Below are 12372 nucleotides of genomic sequence, written 5' to 3' on the forward strand. Positions count from 1 at the left end.
ACAGTAAGACTCAATGAATCAGGGCGGAATTGAATTAAATGATGGCCTACAGGATTTTTCAATTTTATTCATCCTTGGAGGAAGGGAATAAGTGAATTTTCTGATGGAATTCAGGGGAATGCTTTTAAAGGCTTGTTTTCTTGGAACAGTTTGTGTGGACTTGCCAGTGTTTGACTGCAGGCTGACTGCTTTAAAAGCTGGGGAAAAAGCCAGGCAAAGCAATAAGAGAGAATTGATAGGTTGAAGGGTGAGTGATCAGAATTCAATCTGATGTGTGGCTCTGGCAAAGGGATGTTCAAAGGTTAATAGCACAAAGATATTGGCTTTGAAAAAGAACATTCTCTGAAAGAATTCAAAAGGACACGGGAACAAACTTGATTGAAATTGATTGTACAGAATCTCCAATGTGTGAAGAGAGGAGACCAGGGGAAAGCACTTAGGATGGATAATGTTCCTCTTTCACTGCAGAAAAACAAGTGACAAAAGTAGCCCCTTTCAAACCAGCTGAACTTTTCCAAAATTTATTCAAAATGACTTTTAGAGTCTTTCCTTTGACATCAATGATATCTCTACATGCATAAAGAAGGCAAAGTTGTTTTTCCGGGAGCCTACACCCTTGGGAAAATACACTACAGAATTTAGATTTTGCAGTGTAGACTGAAACACTATTTTATAATTGGAACTTAATTGAATAATAAATTTCAAATTAGGTAATTTCTTACAAGTCATACACAAACATTCTTACTCTTAAAATTTTGCACAATGATGTAAGCACATTGAGTTAAAATGAAAAACTCCCTCCTCTCCTTTTTTTTTTTTTTAAAGAACAAGCTGAATAATATATTTCTACTGGACTATCGGATACAGAAGATAGTGTGATGTGGATGGATAGTATGAATGACAAATAAAACAAATATATTTTATTTGAAATAAAAATGCTTATACAGCTTTCTGTTGGAAACAAACTCTGGCTTGACTGTATTACTAAGCAAAGACAAAGCTGAAGCACAAACATCCTTCTTGTTTGATATGTATTTGGAGTCAGGTAGGAAGACACTGCTTGGTTTTACAAATACTGACCTTCCCTTAAGGCCTGGTCATAGAAGTGTAAACAATGTAAGTGAATCCACCATTACCAGTTGTCCTATCATATCTAGGTTACTGATGTATTCTGGGACCACTCATATCTGCCAATATACCTGGGGAGGGCTGCTGCACCACAGTTATATTTGATTTCTTGGCAGGAAGGGCTAAAGAAGAGTAATTCCGAACAAGTTTTACATCTTATTTAGAAGAATACACTAATATTCCCTTAAACGACAGCTTATAATAAAAATATGCTGTCTGGAAGTTATCTTTTCATTTTGTTTCATCTTTAGTTTTTGTGATTACAGAGTTTTTAGTACAATCCTGCCACAAAGTATTCAAGAATGAGATACCTATTATTCCTTTAGCACTTGGATTTTTCAAGCTTTATACTCTACTACAGGTACAGTATGTTAGCTTTTCTCGAATACCTAAAAAATAATAAATGGATAAAACTTGTCTAAAAAGGCAGATGTCTATAACTATAACAGTGCTAAATGGGAAGGAGACATTGCAGGAATGATAAAAGCAAATGTGTTCATGTGCAGGGAATGTGGTTCAAGACCTTGGATTTAAAAACAAGTTTCCTAGAGAAGCCAGCTATCATGGAATTTTCAGAAAACTCCTTTTGCCATCCCAAAATAAACCTGAAAAGCCTCAATCTGAAATTTTGAACATTACAGTTATGGGATGTTATAAATGATGATCAAAGCAGTTGAGGGAGAAGGATGAAAGGGTTTTCCATTTAGCTAAGAGTTGTAGAATAGCCTCCTTAGCTGTTGGTGAATCAGCAAAAAGCATCAAAATAACAGAAATGCCTTGGTGCATGGGTAAAAAAAAAGTACTGTGCATATTCTCTATCTAAATCAGTAACAGGACTTCATGCTAAGAAAATTTTTCTCAACAGTAAAATGACTCAGGATAGATTGATCTCTCCCAAACACTAAATGTAGCAGGATCAACAATAAAAACAAAAACAAAATAAAAAGAAAAAATCATTTACAAATAGATATAGTGACAGCAGAAAAGTACAAGGCAGAGAACATAAAAAGATTGAGACAATGCTATAGGTTCAACAGTGGCTAAAAAATCTGTTACCTTTGAAAGCCCTAACAAAATATCACTCTTATTTATAAATCATTTACTTATTACATAACCACATGTTGACTCCTTTTCTTTCTATGTATGAAAGAATCCTACATCAGCCTTTAAGCAGTCTGCATTTCTTTGCCAGTCTGGTAGCTGAGTTGGTTGCCATGGATTTTGGTGTCGGTAACTGGAAGCTGCAGGCTCAAGGCCCTGAGTGTGGTTTCTGATGTTGTTTGATAGTTTTCATTAATTGCTATCTGATACCCTTTTTCTGCACTCTTTATGATTTTAATAAACTCCTTGACAGTTACTGTACCTTGTATATCTCTGTGACTAACCAACTGAACATTGCCATCTTCCTGAGACTGAACCTGCATTTTGAGTCCCCAGCCACCTGGGTTATAGGTGGTGTGATAGGGAACTTCCACTCTGATCTCCAACAATCATTCCAGAAATTTTTAGGCTGAAATTGATGACTTTCTAGGCTGAAACTGGTGACTTTCAATACATGCGAGAATAGTCTGTTGTCCATCTACAGTTTCAGTGCAAACAGTACAGAAGCACAGGATTCTCTCCAACACTTCAAACCTCCATCTACTTCCTTTGATTGAGGGTCATTTGCTTCTTTCCTAAGTGGTCAAACAAAGGAAATTTTGTTTCTCAGATCTAGAAATCTGCTGTTACCCAGGTTGGCATGCTCTGTCATTAAAAGCTGATCTTCATATCCTGTCTTTTCAGGTTTGAATGGATTCGTGTTATACCGACAAGTGCATGTGCTTCTCCTCCATGAGATTGTCCTTATTAAGCAGTGCACAGACATCATTGAATATTTCATTAAACTTCTTTGGGGTGCATGATGAATTTAGCAGCTATGGATATCTTCTCCTCATCCGACAACCCTTGATCCTCCAAGTTAGACGTCTTGGACTGTCTTCTACCCTGTTAATTCTTCTTTTTTTTTTTTTTAATGGAGGTGTCCACTGGTAAGATTTGGAGTGTATTCTTACAGATGATTATCTTATGTGTAAATATATAAATGGATTTTATTTATTTATTTGACACAAACTGTATCAAACTTTGCCTTTTCCTGAAACCCCACCTTTTATATTTTTTATTTTTTTTACTAGAGATTGAATGTAGGGGCACTTAGATACTGAGCCATACTCCTAGAGCTTTTTTCTTTTATTTTCTTTCTTTCTTTCTTTTTTTTTTTTTTAAATTTTGAAGCAGGGTCTCCATAAATTGCTTAAGAGCCTCTTTTAGTTGCTGAGGCTGACTTTGAACTTGCCGTCCTCCTGCCTCAGCCTCCTGGGCTGCTAGGATTACAGGTGTGCACTATCATGCCCAGCTGAAACCCACTTTTTGTTGGCGTCTTTTAAAAGTGTTTAAAGTAAGGAAAAGAGTAAGAACATCATCTGCATGACTAAAAACCCAATGTCTGTATAATAAGAAACAGAGTATACTTGGCTATTTAAAAGGATGAAATTCTATTAGATGATTTTCAAACTTTCCATGTAAAAGATATGGAAATTTTGTGATCATAAAGTAATTGTAAAATTTCTACACACCGCACATTAAAAAGTTTCACCACTTTGAAGTCACATCTTTATGTATAACATCATGAGTGAGGCAACTTGCTTGTTTTTCTTTGGCTAATGCCTTAAGAAATTTACCTTTTTGTTAAGTATAAAATTTGGCATTTTCTTTCATCCTTTGTTTTGTGAAGTGAGGAATCACAGTTAGTTGAATTAATTGGCCAATCTAGAACATGCATAATATTGAAGTCAGATATTTTGAAGCTCTAAAACAGTTAAATTGTTTAATTTAAAAGACAATTAAATTAGCTGCAGAATTTTCATTTAAGTCATAACTCTTGAATTAGAGCCAGGTTATACCTGTGTTGCAGTGGGTATGGAAAAGAGGTGTTTCCTTCTGAGTTATTTTCTAATTAATTGCTATGTTACAGATTTAAAAATATTTAGTTAGTTCTATAGATACTTGTGTTTAATTTGACAAAACCAGGCACTTCAGGTTGTTTCTTGTTTTGTTTGAGAAAGGCATTCTGAGAGTTTGAACTACAGAAAACAGACAGCTCTGCTAGGCTATTCTCAGCCACAGGAGGCCTTCTCTACCTAATGTCATGGAGGCGCTAACAGGGTTCCTTGCCTCCTTGGATCTCAGTCTCCACAGAGTTCAAAGGGCTGAATGGAGGTGAGGACAGCCAGCTATGGCTCTGGGAACTGGACTCTAAAACTGATACCGTGTCAGCTGAATATTCTGTGAAAGGATCATCTGCATCTGGCAAAATATAAAGTTGACAATCAATTTCAGTTTTGTTGCCTTCCTCTTTCTTGCTCCTGTGATTCTGATATAGGTGGTTGGCAACATACAGTGTTTCATTCATCAAAAAATATTGGGGGGCTGGGATTGTGGCTCAGCAGTAGAGCGCTTGCCTCACAGGTGCAAGGCCATGGGTTCAATCCTCAACACCACATAAAAATAAATAAATAAAAAAGGTATCGTGTCCAACTATAACTAAAAAATAAATATTAAAAAAAGTATTGGTTGCTAATAATGAAGTGGATGGCTATTTTTTGGTGTGTGTGTGTGTATGGCTATTTTTAATTGTTTTAAAGTTAGACCTTATCCACCAGCATTTACTAAATGACTTCTTTGTGTAAACAACTCAGCATTTATTTCCAGTTTTTCTGACCAGGGATAAACACATGTTTTGTATCCTTAGCTTTGAACTTCAGCAGAACCAGATAAGCAAAGAGATTTGAACATGACAGGTGATAAAGTGTTTTTTGTTTGTTTGTTTGTTTGTTTGTTTGTTTGTCCTTTAGCTGAACTACCTGAGACCAAAGGAGCTGATTCTTGAAGAGCTGATTTAAAGCTGTCAAGGTGTATGAGGCCATACTGAAAGGCAGATTAAGCAAAGCAAGTAAACCTGTTAATGATCTGTGCATCTGGTGTTTTACAGCTTCCATAATGTATCTAATAGCTTTACTTTTCATGAGCTACAGTCTGAAGGATGATGGCAAAACCAACTTGACTGGCAAAAGATGGATTCTGCATTCAACCAAGTGGGTCTGGAAATGTCTGAAAATGCAAATGACTACTCCCTCTGTTAATGAGGTTGCTATTTTTAAAGGCACACACTAATGCAACCAAGCTGCTTCATAGTACAAGGTGACTTCTTTGCCATTGCTCCTTCTCATCATTTTTTCTTTTTATCACTCTTTTCCTCTTACACATTTTATTTTCTTCCTTCATGGAACATGTTTTATACTGTTGAATCTTATGATTGTGTCATCTATTAAAATTAAATGAAATAAAGTAGAAAATAAAGTTGAGGGTTAATTATTAAATCACTAAATTACCTTAAATTCCACTAAATTGCAATACAATAGTAATTCTATTCATATTGTCTCCTAAGAAAATGTCCCCAGATTGGTGCAATATTGCTGATGGCTGCTCAGGTTATGGACCTTCTGCAATGGAGTAGCTTTCAAACTCTCTGATACTCAATCCACAGGTGCTTCTAATGCCGATTTCAACTGGCATTTGTCCAGAGCTAAAAATACAAATTTTATCTAGAGCCCAACACTATTTTAACAATATCATTTTCAATATTGTGACTTTTTAGCATAGGTTTTAAGTGGAAAGCCAATTACTTTAAAAACTATTCTGCTCCTGCCCTTTAACATGATTTCTATCAAAAGAGTCCTGTATTTTTAGAAGATTATAATGATTATTATGATTCATCACTGTCAGAAAGATCCAGAGTGTCTCAAGGAGAGTGTGGGTAACTCCAGGGGACTCACAGGATGTCTACAGAGCCTCGCCAGACTGGAGCTTGAAGGTCTGTTCTTGGGGTTAAACGGTTGAAATGACAAAAGAAAAGTGGTGAAGGGAAGAAGAGACAATTTTGTAAACAGAGTAAGATTGAAAATGACAACTGACTCCAGCAGTTTTTTTTTAAATAGGATTATAGTTTGTGTTACCTCTTCATTTTTTTAAAAAAATAATGTTTGGAGGGAAAGCAATAAACTAAAAGGAAAGAAAAAAGAAATGATGCATGCAGGATGCTGTGGGTCAGCAGTATGAGAGGTAGACACAGGCTTCCTACTTTTGGTAACCTATGAGTTGATAAAGGAGAGATTTACCAATTGCAATCATTCATATTTTATTTTTAAGTATCCATGACCTTTAGGAGCATCATTTTTATATAATTAAATCTGAATGTAGAAAGAAGTTTTGAATTTTCAGAAAATTGTAGCTTAAATTTACATTGCATTTTAATACTTTGGCATTCACAGTTTATTGGAGGTTCTCAAATATATTCTTATGCCTGATATTCATTATTTTCTATGTATGGTATAATTAACAAGAGTATAGTTTTCCTTTCCCTCAATAGTGTTTTTTTCAATCAGTTAATATTATTTGACACTTACTTACATCTTTCAGATTCAAGTAGTTATCGTATTTCTTATCACTCAACATCAAACCCAGTTACATATTCAAGAGACTTTTTGAAACTGGTCTCCATCTGTTAGACATACCCTCACTTGGCTGCGTCAATTTAATTTGTTATTTATGGATCTTTCTCTTCATTCATAATCATTTTGGGTTTTTTTTCCTCTGTCAAAGGCTGACATTTTTATATTGGCATGTGGAATTAAAATGTCTAAAATGTGGGTATTAGATTTTCCTTTGTGGTTAGAAAAGTGGTGGAGTTGGAATTCTATTTATTCTGCCATTGATTCTGATGAAAACCGAAGGGCTGGGGCCCCTGCTCTAGACAAAAGAATGCCCACTGCTGGTCCAGTCAGAGCAGTTCTAGAACCCTCCTGAGGCGGTCTTCCGGGAGGGTGTTTGCATGAGGACTGAGGTGACTTCTTGGGAGAGTTCATTCAAAGGGAAGAAGAATTTGAATACTGCCTAGAATCTTCCTGTTCGAACTGTGTCCTCCTCAGCCCGTGGGTATGTATCTGCTTCTTTGATAGTAGAGGAGAGGTTCCAATAGCAGGGAAATTCATGGCCACAGATCACCATATAGTTTTGCACCTTGGTGGACCTGGTGAGAAGTGGTGGAAGTGCTTTTGGACATCATTGGGTTTGCATAATTGAAGTGGCTCTGTCTGGTGGTTACTGTGGCTGAAGTGGTAGTTGTGTGGTGGTGAATAGGACCTCATCCTCAACCTTGCGAGAAGATGCCCTGGTGTCTTCCAGAAATAATATGGGAGACTATGTAGGAGGCAGAGGTATCGAAGAGGAGCAGATAAGAGTTTGGAGTAGAATACTAGTTAAGATGAATTTACTGTCCTGAAAAAGATATTCTTTAGGTACCATCCATTTCTTAGTATGGATGGTAGGTTGGGTTGATTTACACTGGCCTGAACGTTAGAGAGATTTCTGAATAGGAATCTCTTAGGAACTGGTTTCAGTGAATGAGATAAACCTAGTTAACACTAGCTTTAGTGCTAGACCACCAAAGTTTTAAGAGTTTATCAACAGCTTACATTTCCAACAAGGAGTGGTAGCCCATTCTTAGAGTGGGTTCAGTGGACGAAGTGGTGAACTCCCCAGTGGCTACAGAAGAACAATGTGGTTTTCTCAAAGGGAAAGTCAGTTCACCAGACCTAGAGCATACACGGGGTTTCCCACTGAGCAGAACTGTAGGCAGGAACCATGAAAGGCTCTCTAGGGACATACAGGAGACATGGCAAATAAAATAAAATAAATAAGTAAATAAAATAGCTTCTAAATTTTTACAGACCAAAAGCACATAGGATCTTTTTAAGTGCAGATTTTTCTTTTCTCACTTCACTACTGAATTTCTCAGCTATTAAAACAACAACAACAACCCTCAATTTTATATCCATGGGAAAAGGTATTCAGAGCTCCAAACATTTGATGAATAAATAAATAGCTGTTGATCCCTGAGGGTCTCTTCCACATTGTGAGATATGAAATCACAAGAGGCCCATCTTTGCTGCCTGCTTTGTGCTCATAAAGTTTCTCTTCCTCAGAAGGAATGTTTTATACTGACTGGTTTAGCTGCTACTGTGTTTGAAGCTAGGAGTTCCAGTAGATGTGGTGCGATCTATTCCAGTGCTGTTACTCTAGTTTTTTTTCCCTAGTAAAATCCAGCTTCTGTGTACTCCTAACCTTCAGGGCCCAGATGTTCTTTTCACCCCACTAGAGAGGGATTTGGAATTTTGGTCACATTTTGGATATTTTCTTCATGTGACCTAGAATGTGAGGAAAAAGCAAAATCTACCCTAACATTACGCACTCACTTACTGAAAAACAATAGAAGCTGAGAAACGTTTTGTCAAAAAGTTGTCCACTCAACAATTGATTTTTTGCATAGTCTTAGTCTTTCTACTCTTATTCATTCACTTCTTCTACAAGTGTGTGCGTGTGTGTGTGTGTGTGTGTGTGTGTGTGTTGGGGGAGAAGTTATAACTGGAAACAAGGAAGACATGGTCTCTGCTCTCTGGAGCTCTTAGACTTGCAAGCGAGGACTTTGAAAAGTCCATTGAGGACTTTGAAAAGGGGCAACTTGGCATGCGCTGGAAGCTCAATGCTAAGTCACTTAGCTCAACCTGTCTCAAACTAAACTTTTCATTTCCCTTCCTATAGTTGCTCCCTCTGCTGTCCTCTGTTATTGTAGTTTTATTTCTCAGGGAGCAAAATCTTCAAGCCACCTTTGATTCTGCTCTCTTCCCTATCCCAGAATCTCACTAGTCACCAGATCCTATAATTTGGAAAAGTGTCTCAGTGTAGTGCTATCAGGAGGTGCTGAAACCTTTAGGAGTGGAGCTTTGTGGGAGATTTTTAGGTCATTTGGGGCATGCCCTTGAAGGAAAGTTCTTTTACTTTTGTTTCCTGACCATGAGATGAGCAGTTTTCTCCTGCATATGCTCTCTACCACTGCCATCCATTACCCCCACCAGAGGCCCAAAACAATGGGCCCACATGATGGACTGGGACCTCCAGAGGTGTGAGCTAAATGAAAACCTTTCCTCTTTATAAGTTAATTTGTTCAAGTATTTTGTTATAGTGATAGAAGGCTGATTAACACACTAGACATATTCATTTTTATTAAGATATGACAATTTAGTCAACAAATAATTTTGGTATTTATCATATATAAAATTTTCTTCATAGGAAACATTATTATATTCTTTCATTTCTGTGAGTAGTACTTAGTTTTTTTGAAGGTTACCATGTACTAGGCACCATTTTAGGGGGCATAAATATATTATTTGATCCTTGTGGCAACACTCAGACACCCTTCTGATCCCCCTTTTACAGGTGAAGGGACTTATTTTTATTTTTATTCTTATTTTTTATTTTTTTACTTGTTCTAATTAGTTATACATGACAGTACAATGCCTTTTGATATATCATACATAAATGGAGTATAACTTCTCATTCTTCGGATTGTACATGATGTGGAGTTACACAGGTCATGTAACCATATATGTACAAGGGGAAATAATGTCTGATTCATTCTACTATCATTCCTACCCCCCTTCTACCTCCCTTCCTTTCACTCCCCTCTGTCTAGTCAAAAGTACCTCTATTCTTCCCTAGCACCCCTCCCCCCTTATTGTAAATTGATATCCACATATTAGGGAAAATACTCGGCCTTTGGTTTTTTTGGAATTAGTTTATTTCACTCAGCATGATATCCTCAAGTTTCATCCATTTACTGGCAAATGCCATAATTTCATTTTTCTTTAAGGCTGAGTAATATTCCATTGTATAGATATACCACAGTTTTCTTTATCCATTCATCCATTGAAGGGCACATAGGTTTGTTCCATAGTTTAACTATTGTGAATTGAGCTGCTATAAACATTTATGTGGTTGTGTGAATGTAGGATACTGATTTTACATCCTTTGGGTATATGCCAAAGTGGGATAACTGGGTCAAATGGTAGTTTCACTTCAGTTTTTCTGAGGAATCTTCATACTTCTTTCCATAGTGGTTGTACCAATTTGCAGTCCCACAGCTATGTATATGTGTACCTTTGCCCCTCATGCTTGCCAACATTTATTGTTGCTTATGTTCTTGATAATTGACCTTATGACTAGAATGAGATGGAATCTTAGTGTAGTTTTGATTTGAGTTTCTCTAATTGCTAGAGATGTGGAACATTTTTTCAAATATGTGTTGATCAGTTGTAGTTCCTGTTCTGTGATGTGTCTGTTCTATTCTTTAGCCCATTTATTAATTGATTGATTTGGTGTTTTTGTGTTAGGTTTTCTGAGACATTTTTATATCCTGGGAATTAATGCTCTATCTGAGGTACTGGTGGTAAAGATTTTTTCCCATTCTGTAGGTTCTCTCTTCATGTTCTTGATAGTTTCCTTTGCTGAGAAGAAGCTTTTTAGTTTGAATCCATCCCATTTATGGATTCTTGATTTTACTTCTTCGGGAGTCTTGTAAAGGAAGTCAGTTCCTAAGCCAACATGGTGGAGATTTGGGCCTACTCTTCCTTCTATTAACGCCCATTTAGAGGGCCCACTGATGAGATGCTGAGGCAGATCTTGCTGGCAATATTCCACGTCCCTCATTGTGTTCTTCACATTGTTCCAGTCGAACCACAAAATACTGGGCTGGCCATGTACCCCAGGAAGCAGCCCACAGTCAAGCAAATCCTTTAGCACCTATGGCTGAGACAGGGTGAGCAGCATGATTCTAGTGAGGCACTCCTCAAGTACCCAGACACCAAAATAATGACAATGCTGTTTGATAAGGGTTATGACCCATACAAGACCTGGGTGTCCCTGGTCAAGATAAAGTTCAGTACAGCCATGGCAACCTACTTGATCCTCCAGCACCAGAAAAGCCAGGGGCCAGGCTGCATGTTCCAGGGTTATGACTTGCCCCACACCCATGGATCTTTCGCATTCCCCTGTCCTCCAAAAGAGGAGCCCCAGTGAGCCTGCCCTCCACACCCTCCCTTTGCCCTGTGAGCCTCCAGTGCCTGGGGACCCCAAATAGTCAGGGCAGAAGAGCATCAAAAGGACCAGCCTGCCTGCCATCTACCTCTGCTGCCTGCCTGCAAGGACCCCCACACCTGATGTAGCCTCCAAGCCTGACTCTGGGAAACCCCATGACAACAGAAAGCTCTGGAAGCGGGAGACTGGGAGGATTGCTACCTGTGTCTGAAAACTGTGCTGCTGCCTGCCACCTGTCAGCAGTAAGGTGGCTCCAATGTAAGAGGGCAGAAATGTGCCAGATTCCTAAACAGTGTGGCTCCAATGAGGGGACAGCTGACACAGACAAACCAGTGGACAGCCAGAGCACCCTGTGCTCTGTGGATCCTGACACCTTGTGTGGACATGGGTCATGTGGACTCTAAACAGCTGCAGCAGCAAGATGTGCCAGCGACCTCAGGTCCCTCTGCACGGGTTCAAGCAGAGACCATTTGTTCATCTCCAGGGACACCAGGAGTCTCCTCTGCCTCCACCTGCAGAAGACACCAGAGACTGTTGTCCCTGGGACGCTTCCCTCTGCCCTGTTCCTCTGTCCTTTCTCCCACTCTTCTGAGATGGTTCTTAATTTGTATAGTATGATAAAATTCTTATTCCAAAGATTAAAAAGTAAGCTGATTAATAACAAGGAGGGACCTCAGGGTGAAGGCAGGAGCCCACCAGCCATCCTCCAAGGCCTGGACCACTGTTCCTCCCGCTCCAGTGCACACAGAGACTCACTCACCTTCAGCCAGAATAGCTGGGGACTCAGTAGAGCCAGTGTAGGTGGTCACTCACCTTGAGCCAGTGTAGAGCGTTCACTTGGTCTGGCCTCGTGCTGACAGACTCACTCCCTCTGACCTAGTGTAGATGGAGACCTCCCCTCCCCGGAGCCAGTGTAGACATGATTTACTCTTAGCTGATGATCTTGGCCAGAAGGAATCCCTCCCTCTGGTATGTGGATCTGGGGGTTGGTGATGGCCTCTGTTGGAGAAATCATATCTGAGAAGGCATGGGAGACCATCGTGTTCTGTGGCACTCTCTTCATGATACTGTGTTCAGAGAAGGAGGATGTGGGCCAGTGGGGTATGAACTGACTTTTAAAAACCATTTAAAATATGTATTTCTGCTGCATTCTATATCTTCAGATTGCTGTGCAATCACCACCACTGAGCATCTCTAGAAATTTCCATTGTCTTA

At 38.8% G+C, this 12372-nt stretch overlaps 1 pseudogene; it reads right to left on the reverse strand.

Annotated features, from left to right (window-relative positions):
* Positions 1-2294: 2294 nt before the first annotated feature.
* On the reverse strand, positions 2295-11094 carry LOC107144643 (annotated as a pseudogene).
* Between the last annotated feature and the right edge of the window lie 1278 nt (positions 11095-12372).

This window comes from Marmota marmota, unplaced genomic scaffold, assembly GCF_001458135.2.
Source record: "Marmota marmota marmota unplaced genomic scaffold, marMar, whole genome shotgun sequence".
Classification (NCBI taxonomy): Eukaryota; Metazoa; Chordata; class Mammalia; order Rodentia; family Sciuridae; genus Marmota; species Marmota marmota.